Source organism: Notolepis coatsorum (assembly GCF_963971535.1).
Source record: "Notolepis coatsorum genome assembly, chromosome: 9".
Lineage (NCBI taxonomy): Eukaryota > Metazoa > Chordata > Actinopteri > Aulopiformes > Paralepididae > Notolepis > Notolepis coatsorum.
The window spans coordinates 54,751,170-54,778,063 of NC_140173.1; positions in this window are offsets into that span (position 1 = coordinate 54,751,170).

A 26,894-nucleotide genomic window follows, 5' to 3' on the forward strand; every position below is an offset into this window, starting at 1 on the left:
TGCATCCATATTCTTACAACATTTAAAACTATTGCTAGAATAAAGCATCACCATGGCAACTGGACAGAATTATGCATGTTGCTGTGGAAATAGGTGAGCGACAATTATCCAGTGAGGACCGACGTGGATCAATTAGATTAGATTAGATTTGTATTGTCATTATACAGTACAAGTAGGTCTAGCCAGAGTGCGGAGTGTTTGCACGGTGGTCTCTCTCTCTCTCTCGATTCGGGAGCAGCTCCGCGCGGCACAGTGTGTATGTGTGCTCTGTCGCGAGGGTCTATCTGATTATCTCTCTCTCTCTCTCGCTCGCTCGCTCTGTCAAACCCCGTTTGGTGCGCTACAACCACAGAGCCAATCGGATCACTGTCCGCTTACCCAGCGCCCGCTGACGTCAACATATGCCTCAAATCAGGATGACCTAATTAAATCTAGCAGGAAATGGTCTGAGCTGAATGAGAGCAATCCGCCAATATGGTATTTAGACACAAAAACACATTGATACTAACTCCTATTACTATAATACAATGCTAGAGACTCAAAAAAGACATTTATAATGCATGTCACCTCGATGTACAATTTCCAATCAATCAATCAATCAAATCAATCAATCAATCAATCAATGTGATATGGAATTAGCATAGCGTTACATACCGGAATTACAGCCAGGGGGACCAGCAAGTAGTGAATATGTTCCAGGGATTAGTCATATCCTAAAAGTCTAGCTATGGCATGTCCTACCTCTGAAACGTTATTTGTTGTCCTCCATGTGTCCATATCATATCGGTGGATGTGGCTGTGTCCTTAGCTCCTACTCATGCGTGCAGGATAGCATCTGTAACCCGCTAGCTAGGTTAACTAAAGCAGGCGAACCGCCAACGTGTTAGCGTTAGCTAAAGTAACGATAGGCATTAAAACTGTGCTCGAAAAATCTTGTGCCGTTCAAAATGGTGTTTGTTTATGGTACGCAAAATGCATTGACACGCCCTCATGCAACTATATTGTTAATATCATGATGTTTTCCGTGTACAAATGTTTACCGGTGTTATCGTGAGCCATATGATATGGCACAGCCCTAACACGCACACAGACACCATGTGAGCAGGGCAACACAAAGAGCGGGAACTAATTGATGAACAACCATGAAAAAACATTACAAAAGACCAAAACAAAGGATGAACATAATGGGCAACGCTTCCTCCAACCATTTATGGCACGGCAGTCCTCATAAGTCACCCGGTAAGAGTTATGTGATCCGTTAATGGAGTAAATCATGGGCGAAATATCAATCAAATTGCCACCTAATAGTTCCCTTAATGTCTTTGTTTGTGTGGCACCCTCAGCTCGCCATACAACAAGCACCCGTCATATTAATTATCCTCCCTAATAATAGCAAGGCGTCATTCGTCTGGCTGTTCAAGACTAACCAACGATGATAAAAGTGTTTTTTGTTGTTGTAGAAAATGAAGGGGAAAAGCCACTGAGTTCCCTGACGGGGAGGAAAAAAACCTCAATAGAAAACAGCCGTTATAGGTGCAACCCTTTTCTATCCAAACCCAACAGAGACTGTGGTCGTTCTGGAAGAACCACAAGTATGTAACGCGGAAATCCTGGGAGATTTTAGGCTGAGGCGTATTCAAAATAGGAACGTGTACATGAGCATGCATTCTGAAGTCTGAAATGCAGCAACAATGCTTTGAGTCAGTCACCTGTAATAGTGTCGACAAAGAAAGTCCCAACAATTGCACACGAGCATAATACACTTATTATTTTTAAATGAAATGTTGGGAACATAATATACAGTTCTCTCATATCATCATACAGTTTGGAAGCATTCATCTCAGATAGATTAGGGTCTACTGTATTGACCTGTCCCTGATTGTATCTATATATATATATATTATATATACATATATAGATATGTCATATCTAGCATCACTCCTCATGTACACCAAATGGCACTGAAGCTCTCAGTGACAGCAATACTGTGGGGATGTGTGTGTGTGTGTGTGCGTGTGCGTGTGCGTGGTGTGTGTGTGTGTGTGTGTGTGTGTGTGTGTGTGTGTGTGTGTGTGTGTGTGTGTGTGTGTGTGTGTGTGTGTGTGTGTGTGTTAAAATATCAACTGTTAGACCATACCATATCACAGCTCGGCTACAACTGTAAACTTTTAGTCTTCATATTTGGAAGCCTGGTCATGTCCATAAGTTGGGTGTTAGAGGCCTTCAGATGGCCGGTATTCCGAAGAGAAGAGCCAAACAATTAGCAAGATATTGCTCAGTGTCAGCAATTATTGGCAGCCGCGCAATTTGGAGAAGACACTGCTATCTGTATCCATGAGCTGTGTGTAGATTGTCAGGTGCATCATCCATGTGTGTGTGTAACTTTGGTTGCCATTGTCAATTTGGGCACGATTGTATCAGAATAACCCACAATGTACAAGTGCACTGATAATATTTGTGTCCTTTAAACGTTGTCTTTATGTGGACATAAATAAAGATTCTAAATGTGTGTGTGTGTGTGTGTGTGTGTGTGTGTGTGTGTGTGTGTGTGTGTGTGTGTGTGTGTGTGTGTGTGTGTGTGTGTGTGTGTATGTGTGTATGTGTGTGTGTGTGTGTGTGTGTGTGTGTGTGTGTGTGTGTGTGTGTGTGTGTGGGGAGGGGGGGGGGGGGGGGGGGTGTTAGACCTTTCGTAGGCCTCAGCGGTGGCTTTGTCCAGAGTGAAAATAACATCATAATAATTATGGGTACTCACATTTTGCAGGGAGATCGTAGCCGCAGGTGATCTTGGCTTTGCCAGTCTCACAGCCGTTTAGTGAGTGGCACTCATCATACAGACAGGACCCTGCTGCCTTGTGTATACAGCCATCGACTGAAACAGAAGCGCACACACACACACACACACACACACACACACACACACACACACACACACACACACACACACACACACACACACACACACACACACACACACACACACACACACACACACACACACACACACACACACACACACACACACACACACACACACACACACACAGGTTAAGTCCTACTTGAGAGAGAGTGGACAGAGTGTTTTATTATTTCAAAACAAACCTTTCACAAAAGAATGACCACAAATCAGATGTTTATATGCGTGAGCCGTATGCTTTTGAATTTCATTACGTCTACTTAAACCGTATGGTCTGAGCATTGATTTTATATTTGTCCTCAAACTCATCCTCCTCTTATCTGGTGAGGTCGAGATGGAGCGCCAGCTCTTATCGCTGGTAAATATTGACAGAGACAGAGAGCAAAGCTGGGTTAGGATCTAATAAACGCCTCCACACGATGGAAATGAGCCTGTTCTCCCTGTAAATCTTCCCTCCACTCCGCTGGCAGCCGTGTACAATCAGATCATTAACTGTACATTCCCACCCTGCAGCGAGAGCGCGTTATCTACGGCTGTTGAGTCTGTTGCGGTGTGGATCTGCATTCTGATTTCCCGCCTCGCCCTCCCTTGTTGATGTGTGTCCTGGTTCTGCTGTGTCGAGACCCCCGGGCCCTTCGCCGCCTCCCCCCACACACCCCACCCTCGAAGGTTTTAATTTCACCGGGTTAAGGCCGCGATGGGCTTTGATTGATGGCACGTCTTACGCGAGAAGGCAGAGAGATAGAAATCCACATTATCCGTCTCTGAAAGCCTGACACCCCTCCGAGAGCCCGTTATCAATCACAGTGAAACATCATAAAACCCTCCTCAAGTTGTCCTGTAGAAATCCTCACAGGCCATTAGAGGATAAGAGAGCTGGGAGAGGGAGGAGGTGTACAAGCATGACATGGTGTTTTCTTTGCTTGTTTCCCACTGTAAAGACACAGGATATGGAGACGATGGACCTGGTTTGCTACCTCATCCTATGCAGCTCATATGGCAGTTTTCCAGTTTAATATCTTCATTCCCATGGTCTATTTACAAACATTTGCATGTTTTTTATGGGGGGGAAAGCACCTAGTTACTGCTGTCCAGGCTGTGTCAGGCTCAGTCAGAAGTCAGACCAGAGCGGGGTTTTTAAATTTGTTTAGCAAGAGTGAACAATAATAAACATCAATAGACATGTATGCCAAGAGAGTAAACTATTGTGTTACATATAGTGACGTGATATATAATGGAAGAAAAGGCTGGACAACAAATGAGGCATTCTAGCAAGAAAGGCTGGACTACAAATGAGGCATTCTAGCTAGAAAGGCTGGACTAAAAATGAGGCATTCTAGCTAGAAAGACTGGACTACAAATGAGGCATTCTAGCTAGAAAGACTGGACTACAAATGAGGCATTCTAGCTAGAAAGGCTGGACTACAAATGAGGCATTCTAGCTAGAAAGGCTGGACTAGAAAGAAAGGCTGGACTACAAATGAGGTGTTTCAGGCAGTTCAGGAACAGTGTTTTCTGTATGAGAGAATAACTTCCTTTGGCTGGACTTTGGATTGTGTAACTCTGCATACGTCCTACATGCACCTCCAGTTATATAACATACTAGAGGTAAGGGGGAAACACAAAAAGCACAATATGACCTCTTCAAGTCTCGATAAGGGTAAGGATCAGGGTATGGTATGGTAAGGATAGCCCACACACTAATGATGCGCTGTTTCCACTTTTCACTATCCATGTCAAGTCAGAGCACATCATTTTATATAGCGACTAATATCGAATACAGATCCGATCCATTACTTTTACTGCAGAATATTAAACCATTAGTTGGGGACCATTGGACACAAATGATTGAGATAGTCATTTTTATTTCTCCATTAAAGAGAGCTAACATCCTTACTATGTGTGAAAATTAACAGAAAATTAAGTTGCTTTCCTTCGGCTGCTATCAGACTTTGGTATTAGTTTAAATTCAAACTATATCGTATTAGCTATCCTCTACCAGTAACTGTTCATTTACATTTACATTTAGTCATTTAGCTGACGCTATTATCCGAAGCGACTTACAAGTTCTGTACGACAAGTCATCAGGAAGGGTACAACTCTATCAGCTGAGTAACAATGTTCATCAAAGTGTTGCGTGTTACAGTGTAGGTTAGTTTATCTTACCATAAGGTCACCCTATGATCACAAAACAGGCTGAGACACCTATCGTCACCAGAAAGACAGAAGACAGGACCGGCATCATCTCCATCTGAAGATGAGCACATCAGTGTCTTTCGGAGACGCTCACAAGCTCAGTTTTAAGGTTGTTTCATGGTAAGTTCCTGTGAATTGAAGTAATGGAATCACGCTCCAAAGTCGCAATGTTTTGACAAATAAAATACCAGTAAGCACAATTACAATGGGGTCTCTTGACCTCTCACCTTAAAGGATAACTCCACTTTTTTTTTAAATTAGCTTATTTAACATCTTCCCTGGAGTTAGACAAGAAGATGCATACCTTTTTTGTCTCTGTGCGTGCATTTTAGCTTTGGGAATAGACGCTCCGTTAGCATAGCTTAGCTTCATCACTGGAAGTGGGGGAGGACAGTAGCCTTACAGTGCCTTACAGTGTATTGCAAGGTCTGACATTGACCAAACTTGATATGCATGACCTTGGTGGGCTCTAGGTCAACTCCTGAAAAGGGGGTCAATGTCAGACCTTGCAATCAAAAGTTAGGGGCGCACTGAAATTATGGCAAGGGTTATTAGCCCCCTAACTTTTGATTGCAAAGTCTGACATTGACCCCCTTTTCAGGAGTTGACCTAGAGCCCACCAAGGTCATGCATATCAAGTTTGGTCAATGTCAGACCTTGCAATACACTGTAAGGCACTGTAAGGCTACTGTCCTCCCCCACTTCCAGTGATGAAGCTAAGCTATGCTAACGGAGCGTCTATTCCCAAAGCTAAAATGCACGCACAGAGACAAAAAAGGTATGCATCTTCTTGTCTAACTCCAGGGAAGATGTTAAATAAGCTAATTTAAAAAAAAAGTGGAGTTATCCTTTAAGATAATTATGTGAATGTAATTGGGCGCATTGGAAGCACAAGACGTTCTCAGCTACAATCATATCCAATGTATACTAGTTCCATGCAGTTAAGGGTTGATACCATGCAGTTTTGTACAAAGATGTGATTTTCACTTCTTTTTCCCCCCTGAGACTGCAATTTAAATATCCATGTTTATATAGTGAACTACAGAATCACTGTGAAGTCACAATGTTCCCCAAGGGGATCACAAAGCGCACCCCCCGCGAATAAAGTGGAGTATCCCTGCCCTATGCTATGATGGAAATACACAGTCGAGTGTTTTAGTGGAACTGTGTTGCTAGGGAACCGCTTTGACTGCGCTCATCTCCTGCTGCAGTGTTTTTTTTTCTAATATCGACAACTGACAGGAAAACAAACGCTGTCCTTTTAGAAGGTTTACGTGGTCAAGTTGAAACCGTCTCTACAGCTGGCGAGCGCGCGTCCTCTCAGTCGCCATCAGACAAAGGACACTTCTGACGATTGGATGGTCTTTTTTCAGCTTCTCCCTCCCTCGTCTCCCAGGGTTAAGTCAAAGACAACAGCTGGGTGGAAGATTTTCTCCCTCTATCAATCATCTTTAATGGACTGAGGGACAGCCAGTTGACAGAGAGCGATCCTGATGGCTTTTTGAGAAAGTAACACGAGTTTGACAGAGGAGGAGGACACGAGGGGGGATCGTTCCGCTTCCAATGAACGGGACCACTGCAACAACACAAGGCCATAATGTAACCAACAGATGTGGGCTTTTCATACTACAACATTGTATTAGGATTTTCTTTTTGGCCTTTTTTCTCCCCAGTTTAGTCGTTATGCCAATTCCCCATGTGTGTCACGGTCCTGGTCGTTGCGCTACACTCTGTGGGTCTGGGGAGCGTGTAGACGACCACATGCAGAGGCGCTAGCCGCTTCTGTTCACCTGACTGCTAGGAGTTTCACTGGGAGAGCGTGACGCGCGGCAGATGTTCACGCTATCTCTCCCAGATCCCCTCCCTGCTGAACAGGCGCCCCGACCGACCAATAGCAGTTGCTATCACAACGACCAGGACTCAAACCCTGCGGGCCTCCCGCCCGCGAACACTGCCATATTGTGTTCATATGGACGACTGACCAAGCCGGAAGTACCGCTACCGGGAATTTAACCCGGGTCCCATGCAGTGGTAGGCGAGTGCTTGTACTTCTACACCATCCAGACCAACACCACAACATTGTGATATCTAGTGCACAATGCTGTTGATCATGATCAACTACGGTAGTAATAATAATAATACTTATAATATTAAACGTTATTTGTATAAGCACCTTTCATACAATAATTGCAGCTCAAAGTGCTTCACAGCAGTAACAATGTTTAATAGATCGCAGCAAAATAGACAAAGTCTAGGTAAGGCATAGAGCATTAAATCACATAATTTTTCATATTAGGATCTAACATATTAATAGGCCTCTTTGTTTACGGTTTTGATTATCACTGATGAACATAAAATAGACCGTAATAAATGAGTAAAATAGTGCAATAGTACAGTGCAATAACATAGTTCTCATCTACAGTACAGCAATCACTACAGTATGTACTGTTTTGACACCAAGAGAAGCCCTGGAGCTCACCCCCCACCTGGGATATACCCCACCGTCGCCGGTAGGTACGTTACCGCAAGCCTGGCTGTGTACGGTACCACAATTACTATCAAAATGTTGATTACTTCTGTCCGTTAGAGGATACGTAGGTGATTTGTAATGATGCTCAAGTTAAGGTCAAATTCAAAGTTCATTCATCACTCAGTGTACAGTGGCAGTGAAATGCTATGCTATTAGGGGGTGGAACAATCCATCAATCTGGATAGATATTATAGACTCAATGATCAACGATCCAATGTTGTCGATGCAAAGTCAAAACATTGATCCATGTCGTCATCTTTAAGATATGCTTTTTCTTTTTTTCTTTTCTTTTTTCATGGCACGTCCGTTTTACCATTTCTGTCCAAGTGCACCTCCTTCCTAAAAGTTCAAACAGTGCTAGCTGTACTACTGTAGCTAGCGGTGCCAGGCAGGTAATGGCAAGCGGTCAAGACAAATATATCTACTCCCCTCTCAGGAATAAATCAGCAGTGTGGAAATATTTTGGAACGGGTCACCAGATGACCCCCCCCCCCCCCTCCGTGCTAGTGTTAACGTGTCAGACGCCTGCACCCCAGCTTTTTTCCACAAAAAATTAACCACAACTCTAAAAGAGCGATGAGTATCACAGCTGCCATTTCATGTTTCATTTGCAAAGACGTGAGGCATCACAATGCTGTCGAGAACGACGGTCTTCGTGAGTTGCTGTGTACTCCGGAGCCAAAATATGCAACCCCATCGAGGCGCCACTTCAGTGAAACCTGCATACAGAGTCTGTAGGATCCAGTTAACACATCCTGTGCCAAAAACAAGTTTACTCGTTATTGCCCGCCAATCTAATAACGCCAACAACGAATGTACTCGTTTTTATGCTCGTTATTTCCTTTATTCGCTATTGGCATTCATAATTCATCCAGGAAGGCTCCGGGAGCCAGCTGGACCCTGTCTGATATTTCAACGCCTCAATACCGCCACCTGGTGGATTTCAGACGAGTTGCACCCCACTCTAAACCGGATGTGGCGCTCTGTGCATCGGGGGAAATCCTCCGGGAAAAATATCTTGTTATGTTGATCAAGACAAACACTCGAGTGCATTTGATCGCTTTCGAGACGCACAAATCAATATGCTTTCGGCGTGTATTGTGTCATACAAACGGAAAATGGATCTAGCAGATCGACATCAAATAATTGGATTTTTTTTCTCCAGACGCATCGTCACAGGTAAGAGGAATCTACCGTTAATTCCAGCTCGATTGTCCATTTATTTCATTGCAATCCATCTGCTCAACGTATGATGTCTTACTAAGGAAAGCCGTTACTGACAATCAAGGAATCATAAACGACCCCCCCCCCCTTTCCTTCACACATGATGGAGCATAATGTATACCGAGTATATGCATTTACATTTTTTAATATAGTGTGTATAGGAACGAAACGCCAATCGATTATGTGTAATATGCGTCGGGGCCTATAACTTGCGTTCTAGGAATTACTGCTATACACTCCAAAAACATACTTATATTCACGAGGGTACTAACACGACAATGTATGAATGGAAAAATATAACGTTCCCACATCCGGAACGATAGATACCCGATGCTGAATGGGCCATAATAATGTCGATATGGCTATAATATTTTTAAAGTTATAGCCCTGCAAAGAAGGTGAGCGACTCCATATGCTTACGGGCAAACTGCGTGGCACAGAATGTGTTAAAGGTGAGATTACAGTGAGTTAATGAGCGCAGTCCCTTACCTACGGAAGCCCTAAGAGGCCGTACATTCATACATTTTATTTACCCGTGATAACGAGTTAATTTAATTTGTTTTCTCGTGATAACGGGATCATTTTCTCGAGATCTCGAGAAAACTAAACGATAGTCTAGTATATATTAAATCACTGCAGGAAACATCATTCAGTGTCGCAATGTCAGAGGAGCAGGTAGCCCCTTTCGTGACTATGATGCGGTGCATCACAGTCACGAAAGGGGCTAAAGGAGCAGGAGGATATTGATCACTGCGTCACATATATCTTCAATCAAGGCCTGACACAGGCTGAAATAGCTGCATGCCTTGCTGTTACAGATAATATATATATACACATCTAAGAAGACGGTTAGCAAAGGCTTCAGCTTTACCGGCGGCGCAAATTCAATCAAAGTGAGCTCTCAAACAGCACCTGGCTTCAGGAGGCTGCAATTCGAAACTGGCCCCTGTATGTCCAAACCCCTCCCACCTGCCCCCTCCTAATGTACTGTTTCCTCCCCCTCGTATGTATATTTTCTGTTAGGATTTATGTACTGTACTGTACTGTATATTTGCATATATTGTACGTCACAAATGTAACAGTACTGTGTATACCTGTATGTCATGTACCCCCCTGAAATAAATTAATCCGTTATCACGAGAAAACGGACTTCGTTATCTCGAGATAACGAGAAAATTATCCCGTTATCACGAGAAAACAAATTCAATTTACTTGTTATCACAGGAAAACGGAGTAAATAAAATGTATGAATGTACGGCCTCTTAGGGCTTCCGTACTTATCAGTAAAGATGGATGGACGTCGTGGACGACAGAAGACTGTGTAGCTGGAGAGAGATGCGACTTTCCAGCGTCTCATACATGATACAATACAGTTTTAGTAGAAAAAAAAAGACACCCTGAATCCTGCGCTTTGCTTACACAGATTTTACATCAAATTCCAGCAAGAGCACGGCTAGATGTTCGATATGTAAACAAACTATTGAAGAGAAGACCGGGACAACCGCAAACTTCAACAGACATCTGTGGAGTGGACTCAACCTTGATGACTTGGACTCGGACTCGAACACTGGGGACTCAAGACTTGACTCAGCTACAACACTGAATTTTTTTGTAATGTTTTAGAAATGCATAATGTTTTAGAAAAGAATAATATATTCATTACTTCCTTTAGTGTGAAAATGCTTTCCATTGGCTAGTGTGTGTATGTTTGTGTGTGTGTGTGTGTGTGTGTGTGTGTGTGTGTGTGTGTGTGTGTGTGTGTGTGTGTGTGTGTGTGTGTGTGTGTATGTGTTTTGTTTTGTGTTTTCATCATCTATAGAATGACAGTGTTAAATGGGTCTTATCGATCACAAGCCCCTGAATCAAATGGAATTGAAATTGTATGGGGTCAGACTTTGTGATATGAGCAAATATTGTATTGTTGTCCAAAGAACCCATATGATTGTATCGTGATGAAACTTGTGATTTACACAATCACCCCTATATGATATGCCTGCATCAAGGGAAAAATACAACTGTCTTAGTAAACACAGTAGAAATAAATACATAAATAAAAGGCTCAGTAAAACTCTCATTCAAAGATCTGTGAATACAACCACATCACTGTTACATGCACACAAAAGTATAGAGTACTGTTTTTAATTAATTAATGCAATTAATTAATTTTAAAAAGCATTTCTTACCCCCAATCATCTTCGCTTATTATGATGGATTGATTAGGGTCTGCCCATGTTTCAATGTCCCAACAATTCAATGGTGATTTACCGGTATGTGACTTTCCAATACTAATTCCAAAACGAATTCACTCATAATTCACTAATTAACTCATGATTAAAATATTTCTCTCTTTCTTCATCACTCCTTTTCTATGTGTCTTGGTTTTCACAATGTAATAACTTCAGCGGACCGTTCTTTTCTGCCAAGTGAGTGAGAGAATTTAACATCAATTGCATCTGATGCAGTTTAACCCTTTCACTACCACACTACAGAAGGTTAACCCTTTACTATCACACTACAGACGGTTGGTTAACCAAATTTTACTATCACACTACAGACGGTTAACCGTGAAATTGCCTCACTCCACTTGTAAATCTTAAAATGAAGATTTTAAGAATGAATACAAAATGTAATTGCTTGTTAATGAAGATTTATTTATTTATTTCCCAGTGGGGTCTATTCTAGGCCATGGGAAAATGAACACTCCACTGGTCCTCTCTAGGTCGTCCTCCCTCCCGAGACAAACTCATCTCCCTGTGCGACATCACTGGCGAGCATTGGCTAACCGGCCATCCGGTTAGCCAGGGACATGGGATCCTTGTATGCAATGCAAGGTGGGGGAGGATTTGTTGAATCCCCCCGATAGGTCATAGAGACCCTCAGTGGCACCTTTGTTTACACTGTAAATAAAATCCCCATCAATGGAAAATGAACCCGCCCATACCCATGCTGATTGGTCCTTGTGCAAGACTAGAAAGTGGGGATATTTGATTAAACACCTGCTATCAGAATAATAGACAGTCAGAGTGACAAGCTACAGAAGATGGCGATAGTACGAGTGATGAAGAGGACAAAACGGAACATTTCATTGCCCCGAGATAAAAAAAAAAAAAGGTTTTTACTTTTACTTTTTAGTACTTAAGTACATTCAAAAGTAGACACTTTTTTACTTTTACTCAAGTGTGTTTTTAGCCAGATACTCTGACTTTTACTCGAGTATGATTTTGAGACGGTACCCATACTTTCACTTAAGTATAATTTCTGGGTACTTTTTACACCCCTGTCCCTTGTGGAGACGTGATGAAGAAACATATATTTTCTTTCTTCCTCAGAGTTCTGACTAATGTCTGACTAATATCTGTCTCTCTCTCTCTCTCTCTGAAGGGCCAGGTCGCAGCAGCATGGATTCTGTCTCAGACAGAGGGTCATTACAGTCTGGAGGTTTTTCCTGCTATTTGCCAGTAAATGGGAATAAACAGACCTGATCCAGCTGATTACCAGACTCTTGCATCTTATCGTCATAGATTCAATTCACCTGACGTCCATTTAGACATCTTGGCGGAAAGAGGCGGAGCAGCACAGGTGCCTGCTGGGAAAACCGGGGATACATCTGTGTGCGTGGGTGTGTGTATGTGTGTCTGGTGGCGTGATGGGGGTTGCCTTTGTCAATTACTGGTACATCCTACTAGCATAAGAGAGCATACGACATCTTGATATTGATACTGGCGTGTGTGTGCGTACGTGTGTGCTTACGTGCGTGTGTGTGTGTGTGTGCTCATGCTTGTGTGTGATGTTTGTGACTGAGGTTTTTATGTTTGCGTGAGATGTCCAAATAATGTTCTAATTTGAAATTGATTGCAAACTCGCCAGCGAACGCATTTTCCCCAACGTGTGTTACAGAGGTAACTAAAAACTGTTCTGAGTTTTCATGTGGAGAGATGTGACCCAGATGCAATTTTGATGCCAATTTATTTTCTCATTTAAGTGGGATTTCTGCATTACTCCCTGCCGATTCCTACGGAATAGATGCCGCGCCGTCAGAGACAAGACGACCTCTGATCCTCATTAACAAACGGTGGCCCAATCCGCAATCCACACTTAAGAGTTTCCACCACCCCAAAAGAAATTCAAACTTGAAAAACTGAAAGATGTTTTAGCTCTCTATTTGATTGACTGAGCTCTTGATTCAAATACCAATAGACAACAGGGAAATATTGATTTTAATAAGGTGCAAACAATTTAATGCAACTATTAAAACTATTAAAAACCTTCCTCTTCAAGAATGTGTGTGTGGATACATCCCACATAAACACGGTAGCAAAAATAGACTGGGGCTTTGACAAAGCCAAATGTCAAAAATGATATTCTTTGCAACCGATGACACTTCAGATACGAGGAATATTCTTTCGGCGACGAAATCCGAAAGCACAAAAAACGAGAATGAGTGAAAATTAAAACTAAAAACACGTTCCAGCACCCACAGTTTTTACAGTCATCAAATCAATGAGAGGTGCTTAATGAAGTCCTGGCCTCCTCTGCAGTCCCGTGTGTCTGTCTCGGAGTATGATGAGAAAGGCCTCCTCGATGCAATTAGCTCGCTTTTCATGCAAGCCCATTATACTTGAGGCCCAGCGATCCCACCCAATTGTTTGAAAGAAACACTTGAAGCGCTCTCTCCCTGATGATGCACCTGAGTCATCGGAAGCTCCTCTGGTCTCTCTAGGCTCACGTCTCTGTCTGCCAGATGGCATATGGAGTGCTAGTCAGGGGTGTAAAAAGCACCCAGAAATTATACTCAAGTAAAAGTACAGTATCTGGCTAAAAACATACTTGAGTAAAAGTCAAAAAGTTTCAATTACATGCATCATTGTTTACAATGAACGGGTGGGGCTAGTCGAAAAGGACTGGACACAGGGACAAGTTAAACATCAATCAATTAATTGAATACAACAGGTAGTTTGTGCCTACGACGCACCATATTATATACGGCTTTGACATGCTCTCTCTCCTGCCGATTAAAATCAGCAGCAATGCCGCCATATCGTTAGCTACTGTCAGAAATGCTTCAGTGATAAGTCACATGCATCTTGCTTTACTTTGCCTCAACCATTTTGTTAATATGGTCCGATATTGTACAGAATGCAGAACATAACAATTGTTCACAAATTAGTTTGGCTCCGCTCTGCTGACACTGTGTGTTTGGTCTGATGCCTGATGCTCAGTACTATCAACCATCAACAAGTCAGTCGGTCAGTTAGGGACATTGGTTTATTGTAGGCCGGCCCTCTGGATCTGGCAAACATATTATGTTAAAGATGTTGATGCAGAAGTTAAAACCCGCTGTTCATTGTTAGCTGTCATCCACCTCATAGACCTGCCTTGTGTGTGAGATACAGCTGCCAACCAAATAAATGGAGTAGACGTTGCTGTCTTCTAAAGAAAAATATTAGTGGAGTAAATAGCTGGATATTTGCTTTGAAAAGTAACTGGAAATACTCAAGTAAAGTAAAATAATTAATAAAATAAAGATAAGTAGAGTCGTTACTTAAAAGTAGCCTAGTTAGTTACTCTCCACCCTTGCTGTTAAGAGACTTTTCATATAATGGGCTACATATTCAGGCCGCCACAGCTCATGCTGTCCGCCCCCCCTCAGAGCCGGGCATCCCTGCTGAAATATAACGGTTAATGCCTCATCTATCTCTCCTTGCAGCCATTGCTTTAGACTGGGCCTATGTGGGGCAGGGCATTTATTCATCTTCTCTGGGTGTCTCACACTGAAAGAAAGCTCCTCCCCTCCTCCTCTGCCACTCCACAATGTCTGCACTGCTAATGAAGATAACTCTCCGAGAGCCGGACAGCCTCTCTCTGAACGCAACGTGAGAAGGGAGGGGAGAGAGAGATAGGGAAAGAGGAGGGAAAGAGAGAGAGGAGGGATAAAGAGAATGGAATAAAGGGAGAGAGAAGGAGAGAGAGAGAGAGAGAGAGAGAGAGAGAGAGAGAGAGAGAGAGAGAGAGAGAGAGAGAGAGAGAGAGAGAGAGAGAGGAGGGATAAAGAGAATGGAATAGAGGGAGAGAGAAGGAGGGAGAGAGATAGAAGGGAATATAAGGAGAGAGAGAAGGAGGGGATATAGAATGAGGGAGAAATATATAGGAATAGAGGAGAGAGAGAGAAGGGAATAAAGGGATAGAGAGATTATAGGAATAGAGGAGAGAGAGATATAAGGGAATAGAGGGATATAGATAGAGAGAGAAGGGAATAGAGGGAGAGAGAGGAGGGATAAATAGATATGAATAGAGGAGAGAGAGAGATATAGAGATAAATATAAGGGAATAGAGGGAGCGAGAGGAGGGAGAAAGAGATATGAATAGAGAGAGAGAAGGGAACATAGGGAGCGAGAGAAGGAGGGAGAAATATATATTAATAGAGGAGATATAGAAGGGAATAGAGGGAGAGAGAGAAGGAGGGAGACAGATATAGGAATAGAGGAGAGAGATAGAGAGATATAAGGGAATATAGGGAGTGAGAGAAGGAGGGAGAAAGAGATAGGAATAGAGGAGAGAGATAAGGGAATAGATGGAGTGAGAGAAGGAGGGATAAAGTGATAGGAATAGAAGAGAGAGAGAGAGAGGAGGGAGATATATACGAGAATAGATGGAGAGAGAGAGAAGGAGGGCTAGAGAGAAGGAGGGAGAAAGAGATAGGAATAGATGAGAGAGAGAGAAGGAGGGAGAGAGAAGGGAATATATGGAGGGAGAAGGAGGGAGAAAGAGATAGGAATAGAGGAGATATAGAGAGGGAAGGAGGGAGAGAGATATGAAGCTGTCGAACGAAGACAGGCGAACTAAGGCCAAATAGTTTTCCTGTGCAACTTCTAAGCGTTCAATTACACCTTTTCATCTGCACTTTTTCTTCTTTGTCCCTTCATCTTCTGCAAACCTTACATTTTCTCCTGCTACGTACATCTACCCCTGAATAGAGGAGATAGAGATATAGAGTGCATGCTGCGTTAGCGGCAGTGTGGTGGCTGTCAGCAACTCCTTAGCTGTCGAACAAAGACAGGCGAACTAAGGCCAAGGAGTTGTCCTGTGCAATAGGTGTTACTTATTTAATTGCACCTTTTCGTCTGTACTCTCTTTTTTGCCCCTTCATCTTCTGAAAACCTTACCCTTTATCCTGCTACATACATCTACCCCTGAATAGAGGAGATCGAGATAGGGAAGGAGGGAGAGAGATAAGGGAATAGAGGGATAGAGAGATACGGAGGGAGAGAGAGGATGGAATAGAGGGAGATGCATAGAAGGAGGGAGAGAGAGGAGGGTATAGAGGGAGAGGCATAGAAGGAGGGAGAGAGAGAAAGGAATATAGGGAGAGACAAAGAAGGAGGGAGATAGATGGGAATAGAGGGAGAGACCGAGAAGGGGTGGGAGACAGATATATGAATAGAGAGAGAGAGAGAGAGAGAGAGAGAGAGAGAGAGAGAGAGAGAGAGAGAGAGAGAGAGAGAGAGAGAGAGAGAGAGAGAGAGAGAGAGAGAGAGAGATAGGAGAGATATATGGGAATAGAGGAGAGTGAGAGATAGAGAATGAGGGAGAGAGAGAAAGGAATATAGGGAGACAAAGAAGGAGGGAGAGACAGATGGGAATAGAGGGAGAGACAAAGAAGGAGGGAGAGATAGATGGAAATAGAGGGAGAGACCGAGAAGGAGGGATAGATAGATAGGAATAGAGGAGAGACAGAGAAGGAGGGAGAGATAGATGGAAATAGAAGGATACAGAAGGAAGGATAGAGATTGTAGAGAGGGGATGGAGAGAGAATCGAGCAGTATATTAGTATCTGATAGTGGTCTCGGTTGCAGTCTTTCAGCCCCTCCCCCAAATTCCAGCAATTGACCACAGGTGTCTAATATTAGTAATTAGAGCTGGTTGATATAAGTGCATGCTGCGTTAGCGGCAACGTGGTGGCTGTCAGCAATTCCTTAGCTGTCAAACGAAGACATGCGAACAAATGCCAAGGAGTTTTGCTGCACAACTTCTAAGCGTTACTTATTCAATTACACCTTTTCATCTGTACTTTCTTTTTTGCCGTTTCCCTTTTTTTCGATTTTAATATCCTATACACTCTCACGGACCTCTGTGTTATCATCGGAACTCATTCTGAGTCCCCGAGAGTGCAATGCCGGCCCAAATCCTGCTAGGTGGCAGTATCGCCCACCCTTTGAAACCTTATTGTAACGTGTTCAGCACACTTCATGCATATTGTGTGCCATTTCATGTCAGGGACCTGATGGACATCAATAATGGAAAACGCGATCAGACAATTGTCATGAAGTGAAAATTACAAACATCTCAAAACAAACTGGTCAGACTACTGCTTGACCTTACTCCTAGAACCCACCTCACCCCTGCCCACTTTGACAACCTAGGATGGCTTAGAGTAGACGACAGAGTACAACAACTTGCAATGGGCCTGGTCTACAAGATACACTACACGACCAAGGTACCCATGTACATGTCAAAATACTTCCCAAAGGTCAGTGAATACCACGATCACAACACCAGAGGGAGCTCCACAAATCATGTTAAACCCAGATTCGGCTCAAATAAGGGACTAAACACGTTTCGCAATTATGCCACATCAATGTGGAACGCCCTACCCAAAGCTGTAAAGGAATGTGGATCACTACCCACTTTCAAAACCTCTCTCAAGGGACACCTACGGGAGACTGCAATTCAACACTGGCCCCTGTAAATATCCTAACCAAACCCCCTCCAATGTACAGTCATTTACCTAGTATGGTTTTGTCAATAGTTCAATGTACAATTGTGTTTGTTTGTACAGTGTCTCCTCCCCCCCCCCCCTCAATGTACAGTGTTACTTGTTTATACAGTGTGCCCCCCGGCCCCCCCCCCCCCCCCCCCAACCACCTCCAATGTAAATTACCCAGTATGATTGTCAATATCCCAATGTACCCAACCCCCCCCACCCAACCTCCTCCAATGTACAGTTTCTACGTCAAATGTATATACTCCCTTTTCTTGACTCCTTCTGTATCACAAACAGTACTGTATTTGCAAATCTGGTATGTCATAAATGTATAGATGTAGCAGTACTGACTATCTGTATGTCATGTATGTCATATATGTCTATATGAATTGAAAATGGGGGACCCTGATGGAAACAAGACAAACGTCTTTCTCAGGTCTGCATCCCCTTAACAATTGTATGTATTGAGCCGTACTGTATTGTACCCATTCTGCAATCTGTTAAATAAAGTTTTCATTCATTCATTCATTCATATTCTTTTTGGGATACCTCCTAGTAAAGGTAAGGACTATATGACATCAATCCTACTTTGATCCAACAATGATTTCACATCGATCATATGTAACATACTCCAAAACGTATGCCATTGCTGGCGATCAGAGCATCAAACCCCCCCCCCCTTTGATGCATTCATGATGAAACATAATACCTATTATATGCCTTTGATTTTGAAATAGTAACGTGTCCAAGCGAGCAACGCGAACGACTTTAGCTAAATACACATAGCGCTCCATAACTCAACTTTTCAGGAATTAGCTCGAATTAGCGAACGTATACATTAACCATTTTCCCGCCAATCACGTCGTACGACGGGTTTCAAGTTCATGTGAATTCTGCCAATAACGGCGTACGACGTGTTTCAAGTTCATATTTCATATTTTCGTCATGGTATTCATATTTCAATCACAGAGCCTTGTCATATGCTGCGGGAGCCATCACAACTCTGCAACGCTTCAATACTGCCACCTGGTGGCTGATCGGCGAGTTGCAACCGGAAGTGGATCTCTTGTGATCCCGGTGCATCTGCCTATTTTGTCCGGCCACTCGTTTATCGTCGCGGGACTCAATACACACACCGTGGATATGGATCCGTTGCCATAACTCAATAATCCACATGATTTGGGCGTATATTAGTATTATACAAACCGGAACTGGATCGCATCGATCCACATCACATAACTGGGATCTGTTTGCTCCACTCTCATCGCCCAACGGTATGAGGAGACTGACGTGAGTTTCAGCATTTTTCTTTATCATTTTTGATACAAACTGCTCTGATCTATATATCACCCATACTACATAAATCATTTAACGTCGGTCACAAAATTATAAACGACCCCCCCCCCCCCTCCGTTCACCCGCGGATGATCAGTCATAACGTTTAGGACCATGTACAGTTGAAATTTTTTATATAACGTTGATCGGTATCAAACGGCATTTATGTCTATATCTCACGTTCTAGGAAATACTGCAGAAAACGATAAAAACATATTTATACTCTAGACGGTATTTTCATATGAATGTGTGAATGAAAAAGTAAAACGTTCCTACATCCTGAACGATAGATAATCGTTGTTGAACGGGCCATAGTAATGTCAATTTAGCAATACAATTTAAAAAGTTATAGCCCTGCAAAGAAGGTGAACATCTCCATAGACTTACAGTACTGGCAGAGAATGGTTTAGGATGATCAAAGTGGTGGCAGAGAATGGGTTAACAAATGTACTCTTTTTTAAATGTTGGACGAGAGATAGTGACTGTCAAATGAGCCATAGTATTGTCTCCATAGCTATAATATACTGTAGAAATAGCTCTGCAAACATCGTGACGCACAGTGAAAATAGGCAATGGAAAGCTGGCACATTGACTACAGGGATGAGGGTAATAGCTGCCGCTGAATGAGTTAAGCTCCTTCGCAGAAGACGGCACCCCCCCACTGGTGCTAATGGGTGACTACCTGACCCTTCCCAGTCGGCCACTGTGGTCTATCTCCGATAGTCCTTTGACCTGACTGCCACGCCTCCAACCCACAAGGCTGGCAGCTCCCTTGACCTCATGTTCACCCGCGACTCCAGCATAATTAACACCGATATCAAACCACACATCCTTTTCGCTGACTCGTATGCTAGACCACAAACTATCCACTCCAGCCCTCACTGTCTCACGTAGATGTAACCTATGCTCCCTGTCCCCCTCCACCCTCTCCTCTGACATCCTGTCCTCTCTACCGTCAAGTACTAGAGACGTGCTCTGCTCTCACCTCAGATACGGCAACCTACACCCTCCTCTCAGCCCTCTTAACCTTCTTCAATCTCTGTGTCTTCTTCAACCTAACAATCTCCGTGTCCCCTCGCCAAGAAGCTTGCTGTTCCCACCCACATAGCTGACCTCTTGTCGTCACTATTCTCCAAAAACATTACTACTGCCAAAGCCTCCTTCTTTCACCATAAGATCGAGACCTAGAATAGAATAGAAATACTTTTATTATCCCGAGGGAAATTTGACACTGCAAATCGCTCAACATTAAACATTTAGACAGAACAGGTCACGAATAAGAATAACAAAACAAATCAAATTGCCTAGGATAAGAATAGAATAAAAATGGAATAAAATATACAGTAAATAAATACAGTAAAAATATACTGAAGTCTACAGTAGGTGTAATATTTCACAGTGCTGTTTCAAAAGCAAGAGTCCAGGAAGATGGTAACTGTCACTCTGTGCTCAGTGATGCAGTGAGGCACAGTGATGCATTGTATAGTCTGATGGCTGTCGGAATGAAGGACTTCCTGTGCCGTTCAGTGCTGCATTTAGGTAGTGTGAACCTAGCACTGAACATGCTCCTCCTGTCAGCCAAGTCTGTGTATAATGGGTGGGAGGGGTTTTCCCTGGTGGCCTGGAGCAAAAAACCTCTGTCAACTGTACGCCACCATGTCCCCCATCCCCCCCCCCACCCCCCCACACACACACTTCTCCCTCCTCTTTCTACAGAGGACGTTTCCACCTTCTTTGAGAAAATAAAAAGGTTGAGAACATCCACAACTGCTTCTCCAAACCCCCACCCACTCTGGAGGGCTGGAACAGGAACCTCATTTTTCACTTTTGTCATCTTTCTCTCCCCTTACAGACACTGAAGTACTGACACTGGTGACATCAAAACAACCCACTACATGCCATATGGACAATGTACGCATCAAAGTGAAGCGCTCAAATTCAGCACTGCTAGACAAACTATGGGAGGCCGCAATTCAAAACTGGCTCCGGTAAATGTCCAAACCCCCCCCAATGTACAGTTCCCTCCCCCTCAAATGTATATATTCTCTTTTTGAAACTCTGTCTGTAAATAAACAGTACTGTATATTTGTATATCTTGTATGTAATAAATGTCTGGATGTAATAGTACTGTATATCTGTATGTCATAAATGTTATGATTAATTGAAAATGGGGGACCCTGATGTAAACAAGATGAAAGTCTTTCTCTGGTCTGCATCCCCTTAACAATTGTGTGTATTGAGCCGTACTGTATTGTACCCATTCTGCAATCTGTTAGTAACATTTTCAATCAATCAAATCAAAACAATACTACTTAGCCTTGACTGCCATGTCCATGTCTTGCTGACTCGTTGGACACAGTGTGTGAGTGGCTTTGAATCAGCTTCAGCTCATTGACTAAATGTAAATGTAAGGGGTGGGAGGGGGAGAGACGAGGGGTGAAGAGAACAGAGGTAGATAAAGAGATGGGGAGAAAAGGAGAGAGGGATAAAGCGAGAGACAGAGAGAGAGAGAGAGAGAGAGAGAGAGATAGAGATAGGCGCAAGAGAGCTGAGACAAGGGGGAGATGGAGATGAAGAAACATATTAGAGAAAGAGAGAGAGAGTGTGTGTGTGTGTGTGTGCATTTGTGTGCCCGTCTGTCTGTGCTCTCCTGTGTGTGTGTGTGTGTGTGTGTGTGTGTGTGTGTGTGTGTGTGTGTGTGTGTGTGTGTGTGTGTGTGTGTGGGTGTGTGTGTGTGTGTGTGAGTGTGAGTGTGTGTGTGTGTGTGTGTGTGTGTGTGTGTGTGTGTGTGTGTGTGTGTGTGCGTGCACGTGCGTGCGTGCGTGTGTGTGTGTGCGTGCGTGTGTGTGTCAGTCTGGAGTAGTCTCTGAATTAGTTACTCAGCTGTAACCTTGGCTCTGCGATTGTCGGAGACACCTCTGTTCCATCCTCTCTGGGAACTGAGTTCCCAGGTGCATCATGGGAGACAACAGACGTGCCCCCCACCCCACAGACTCCCCCCTGGGCGTAGGCCATACCAAAGCAAGTCTGAGAGCCATGTTTTGGATTTCATGATGGTTTTTTTTTTGTTCTTGATTTATTGTGATGTTTCTTCTTGACTTGTTAGAAGACTTGTCCAGCCCATGGGGACATTAACTTGTGATTGCGGGCATTACATACATTTGATTTGATTTGATTTGATTTATGAGGTATGGGTGTGGCAACTGGGGGGGGGGGGGTTCCAATCTCTCTCCTCAGATATACTGAATACCCGCTCTACTCTCATTACAATACCCTGCTTTTCAGAAATAGTGGCAGCTGCAATTGTATCCTCCTAATTATTTTTCGATCCTCTGAGGGTTGAGGTGGTTCAGGACAGGAAGTGCAGGGAGGGGGGTGGCAGGGAGGGGGGGGCAGGGAGGTGGGAGGGGGGGGGGAGGGGGGGGGGGTTGGATGTGTGGGGGGGGGGGGGGTGAGCTGGCGTTGTTTTGTATCACACATCACTCTGTGCTTTTCTTCCACGTCAACACATTAAAAGTGATGTTAAGATAAGTTGTTAAGTAGCTCTACATTCCGTCAGCAATCCCCGATATACCGTTCCCACTTTATCCAATCGGAAGAGAGAATACTTTTTTTATTTTTTTTTATTTGTTTGTACTACCGAGCAGTCCGGTAGAGAGAGATAGAGGAAGAACGGGGAGACAGAGCGGGGGGAAGACATTCGGCAAAGGACGCCGGGTCCGGGAATCGAACCCGGGTTGGCCGCTTCACGACGCAGCGCGTTACATGGGTCGCCACTTGGGTGCCCGAGAGAATACTTTTTTATCTTTACTTATTTCAAGAAATCTTACCAAGCCAAATTAGCTGTAAAATTATTTTACTTATTCGCTTAAAACTAGTTAACATTTTTTATTTTTGTCAGACCATGTTTGCAGTGTGGAGTTCTCTCTCCCGATTGGATAAAGTGTATTTTCTGTTTACTGCAGAGCGGAGGGACTGGGAGACCCATGTTACTGACCAAAACACTCTATATCAGTGATGGTCGTCAGAATGTAGAGCTATTATTTTAACACGTAGACCACTTATTTTAACAAAAGAAAATACCACTTACAACTAATTAAATGGTAAATGGCTGCATTTATATAGCGCTGTTATCCAAAGCGCTTTACAATTTGTTCTTCACATTTTACCCGTTCACTCACACATTCACACACAGATGGTGGAGGCAAGGTGCCAACCTGCTCATCAGGAGCAGTTAGGGGTTAAGTGTCTTGCTCAAGGACACTTCGACACTGTCCGGGAGGCGTGGGAATCGACCCAGGAACCTCTGGATAACCAGACGACTGCTCTACCTACAGTACTGAGCCACTGAACACATTAGTTCCTGGGAAAAGTAATTAGGTGTTGCACAATGTAACATGTACTTTTGCATTAGCGAGAGGCAGAGGTCTGTTGCCTGCTGTCGCTCTGTGGGGGGGAAGAGACAGTGACACGGCAGTCAGCAGTGTGACACATCATCATCTCCTCCTCTGACTTGATTTGATTTTTTATTTGTCTCGAACATAGAAACATAAAACAAGTTAAAAAAAAAGAAAAAAGTAAATAGTCAAAGACTATTTCCATACAATAAGTGTTCGAGAAGGAACAGGGGGAAGTAAAAAACGTATCAAGCCCTGCCCCTTCCTTACAATATTTACATTATAATTTAATACAAATAATATAACAAATAATGAAAAATAAAATAAAAGTACAGTTTTTTATAATATCCAAATATCCAAAAGAGAAAAAAAATGTATTAGGCAGTCACATTACTGCTCATGCTCCTCTCTCTTATATGTGTCCATAAGTGCTTGTTTATAGCTACCTTTAAATTGATTGATATTATTGCTTAATTTTATACTCACCTCCAGACCATTACAGAGTGATACCCCACAAACTGCAATGCACATACTACTTTTAAGAGTTGTAGGTTGTTTTGATGCTAATGTCCCTCTCAAATCATAAACACTCTTCTCTTTGCTCTTGGAACGTCAGTGACTCGACACAGGTCTAGGGCACGACCTTCCCTGAGCAAAGGTCCACCTCATCAAGCGCCACTACCCTCCGCGTGACAGGAGGAGAATACCCAAGTCACACTTTCCCACTGAAGCAAAAGCGCTCCCAAAGGCCTCAAGGCACATATTCCCCCCCTCGCATATACTTTTTTTTTTGGGTTGTATCCATAGCAACAGCACACTGCTTTTCATTTCATCCCCTGTGATTTCAGAGTTGGATATTGTTCCGGAGCCCCTCCCTCAATTCCACCTCTGTGATGTATGACACCATTTCTCTACTCCGCTCATTTGGCTGAAGGAGATAATGACATGGATTAGTTCCTAATCAAGTGCCAATCACAGAGATCCTGGCTGAACTAAATGTCAGATGGAAGTCGTTCCGGGCGTCGTGGATATTCCCCGGTGACATTGGATTATGTTTCCTAATCAGCAGCAACAAGAGCCAATGATCTCTCCCCTACTGTAACGAGGAGGAGGGGGCGGGGGGGGGGGTAATAATCTCATTTCTACATATAATACCTGGGTAAACAGGGGATTTAGACTATTACAATGACAGTCAAGACAGCCACATATGTTATTCTCCAAGGTGAACGTGAAGTACCCGACGGGCTTACGTGTCTTAACCGTTCCACTGGCACAGCTACGTAAACAGTAATGAGACGCGATCGCACGCTAATTAGGCCCTGTGACAAAGCCGTAGGAATCCATTCTAAATCCATCCTTTACTTAACCTGTAGCTGGCTTGCTAGCAAGACATCTCACGGTCCTCAAATCAATAAAACATTTGCACGTTGCACAATGCGCGGTAGCTGTATCACTGTCAGTCGACTCGTTGATTGATTGAAAACTTTATTAACAGATTGCAGAATGGGTACAATACAGTACGGCTCAATACAAACAATTGTTAGGGGGATGCAGACCAGAGAAAGACTTTAGTCTTGTTTACATCAGGGTCCCCCATTTTCAATTCAGCCTCAAGTACGTTCATTGTTGCGAGTTGAAATGCAAGGATGGGATGTACAAACAATATACTGTAACCTAGGAGCCTAGGCTATTAGTCATTCTGTCTAAAGAGTGTAAATATACAATAGTATATGTTTGTATAGTATTATATACGACTACCTCTGGCATAGTGTCTCTGGGGCAAGGTTTGCAATAATGCTGCTGACCAGGTAAGTTGTGGTGCAGCGCTTCAGTTGAATGCGCTCTGGCGCCAGCGGCTTACAACAAACACCAGAAATTGTTTTGCACTGCTGTGTTACGCACGTATAGTTATTCTTCAATTACACATGCAGTATTGTTATTTTTCCAAGATAAGAGCTAGCAAAGCAGACTGGCATGTGGAGAGGCAATTTATTCCTGGATTTGCATGATCCCTTCATATCTTGGCCCATCCCGTCCTCGCAATTCAACTCGCAACAAGGACTGTACTTGAGGCTACGAGAGACCACGCATACTTGATGTGGGGGAAAACTGATTGATTTGGGGACAATGAGATATCTGGCTAGCAAGCCAGCATACTGTCAGATCATATTCACTGTTTGTTAACCACAAAGTGATTGACAGAAAGGTTTGCTAGCATAACGTTAGCTTTCTGGGTCATTGTCACTGGCATCAGTCAAGCAGTTGCCAATGTAGCACTGAGGAACTATAATGAAAGTTAACATATTTATTTATATTTTAATGTTGAAAATATGAATAAATGGCACATATTAGTTTGTATTTGGCAAGCGACCATGGTATAAGCAGAATAATACACTCTGAGGTGTGTGGTTATCAAGAAATAATGCTCTTCATAGAGGTAATTAGCCTTACCGTTGTGCAATAACCGCACACCTCAGGAGTGTATTACTCCTTTCTAGGCCTGTCCCCCCCGGATTTGTATAGTCGACTTTGTTGGCCAAAATGTGCCAATAGCCGACTGGTAGTTGACTACCCCCCTGAATGCAAATAATCATTCCATTTGGGCTGTCGGGGGGTTAATGTCTGAAGGAGTCGACTGAAGGCTTATTGTCCTCTGCGAAAGCATGCAATTGGTCCACTGACATCTTGATATTTGTCTAGTGTGTTCATTAGACGGGTGAAATCCTCTTTCAGTGCCTCACTGGTATGCGCGCCATTAGCGTTAGCCATGCTAGCCAGACTAGTTTCACAAACAAGTAGCGCCCGATTTGAAAAATAAAATACCCCGGTAGGAGGAACCCATAACCATGATGCAAAGAAACATCTAGAACAATGTAATAGGGAGGTGTAGTCTGACGTCACTTTAGTTTCCCACGTGGTCCACCCGTATAGGGATTTATCATTGGGAAAATGTATTATCTATTGTAATAATTCTGCCTCATGAACATTGGCAAGCTTTCCATTTTTGCACAAAATGAGTTCCCGTCTATCACTAACATTATTGTTTAAGCATTTTTGGTTGAAATAAAGTTAGTTATAATGTTTTAAATTTGTTGTTAAAAAAGAACTACACTTACCAGTAGTTCAGTGCTGTCACCTAATACACGGTGGTACGTCTGTGGTGACGTCAGTCAGCAGCGCCAAAGTGAAGTGTAGTTCCTCATAAACGTTGTTATTTTGCTACTTTTACGATTAATTCCGAATGTTTTCATGTTGAGATATAGATTGTGGATGAATACACACAGAAAGGTACACCATGCCAATGTTCATGCTTTATTTGTTTTAAACAAGATGATTTAGAAATGGGTCCGTTGGAAATACATTGCAATTTCAAGGAGGCGGAAAACACCAATGACGTAACCACTACCCCTCCCTATACACACAGTGCACACCTGCAGATGAATCATATAGCACATTTGGAGCATGTGATGTTCTTGACATAGAGATGAGACAACGTGAGATGGAGATAGAAGAAGATGAGAGGGAAAGAGTATATAG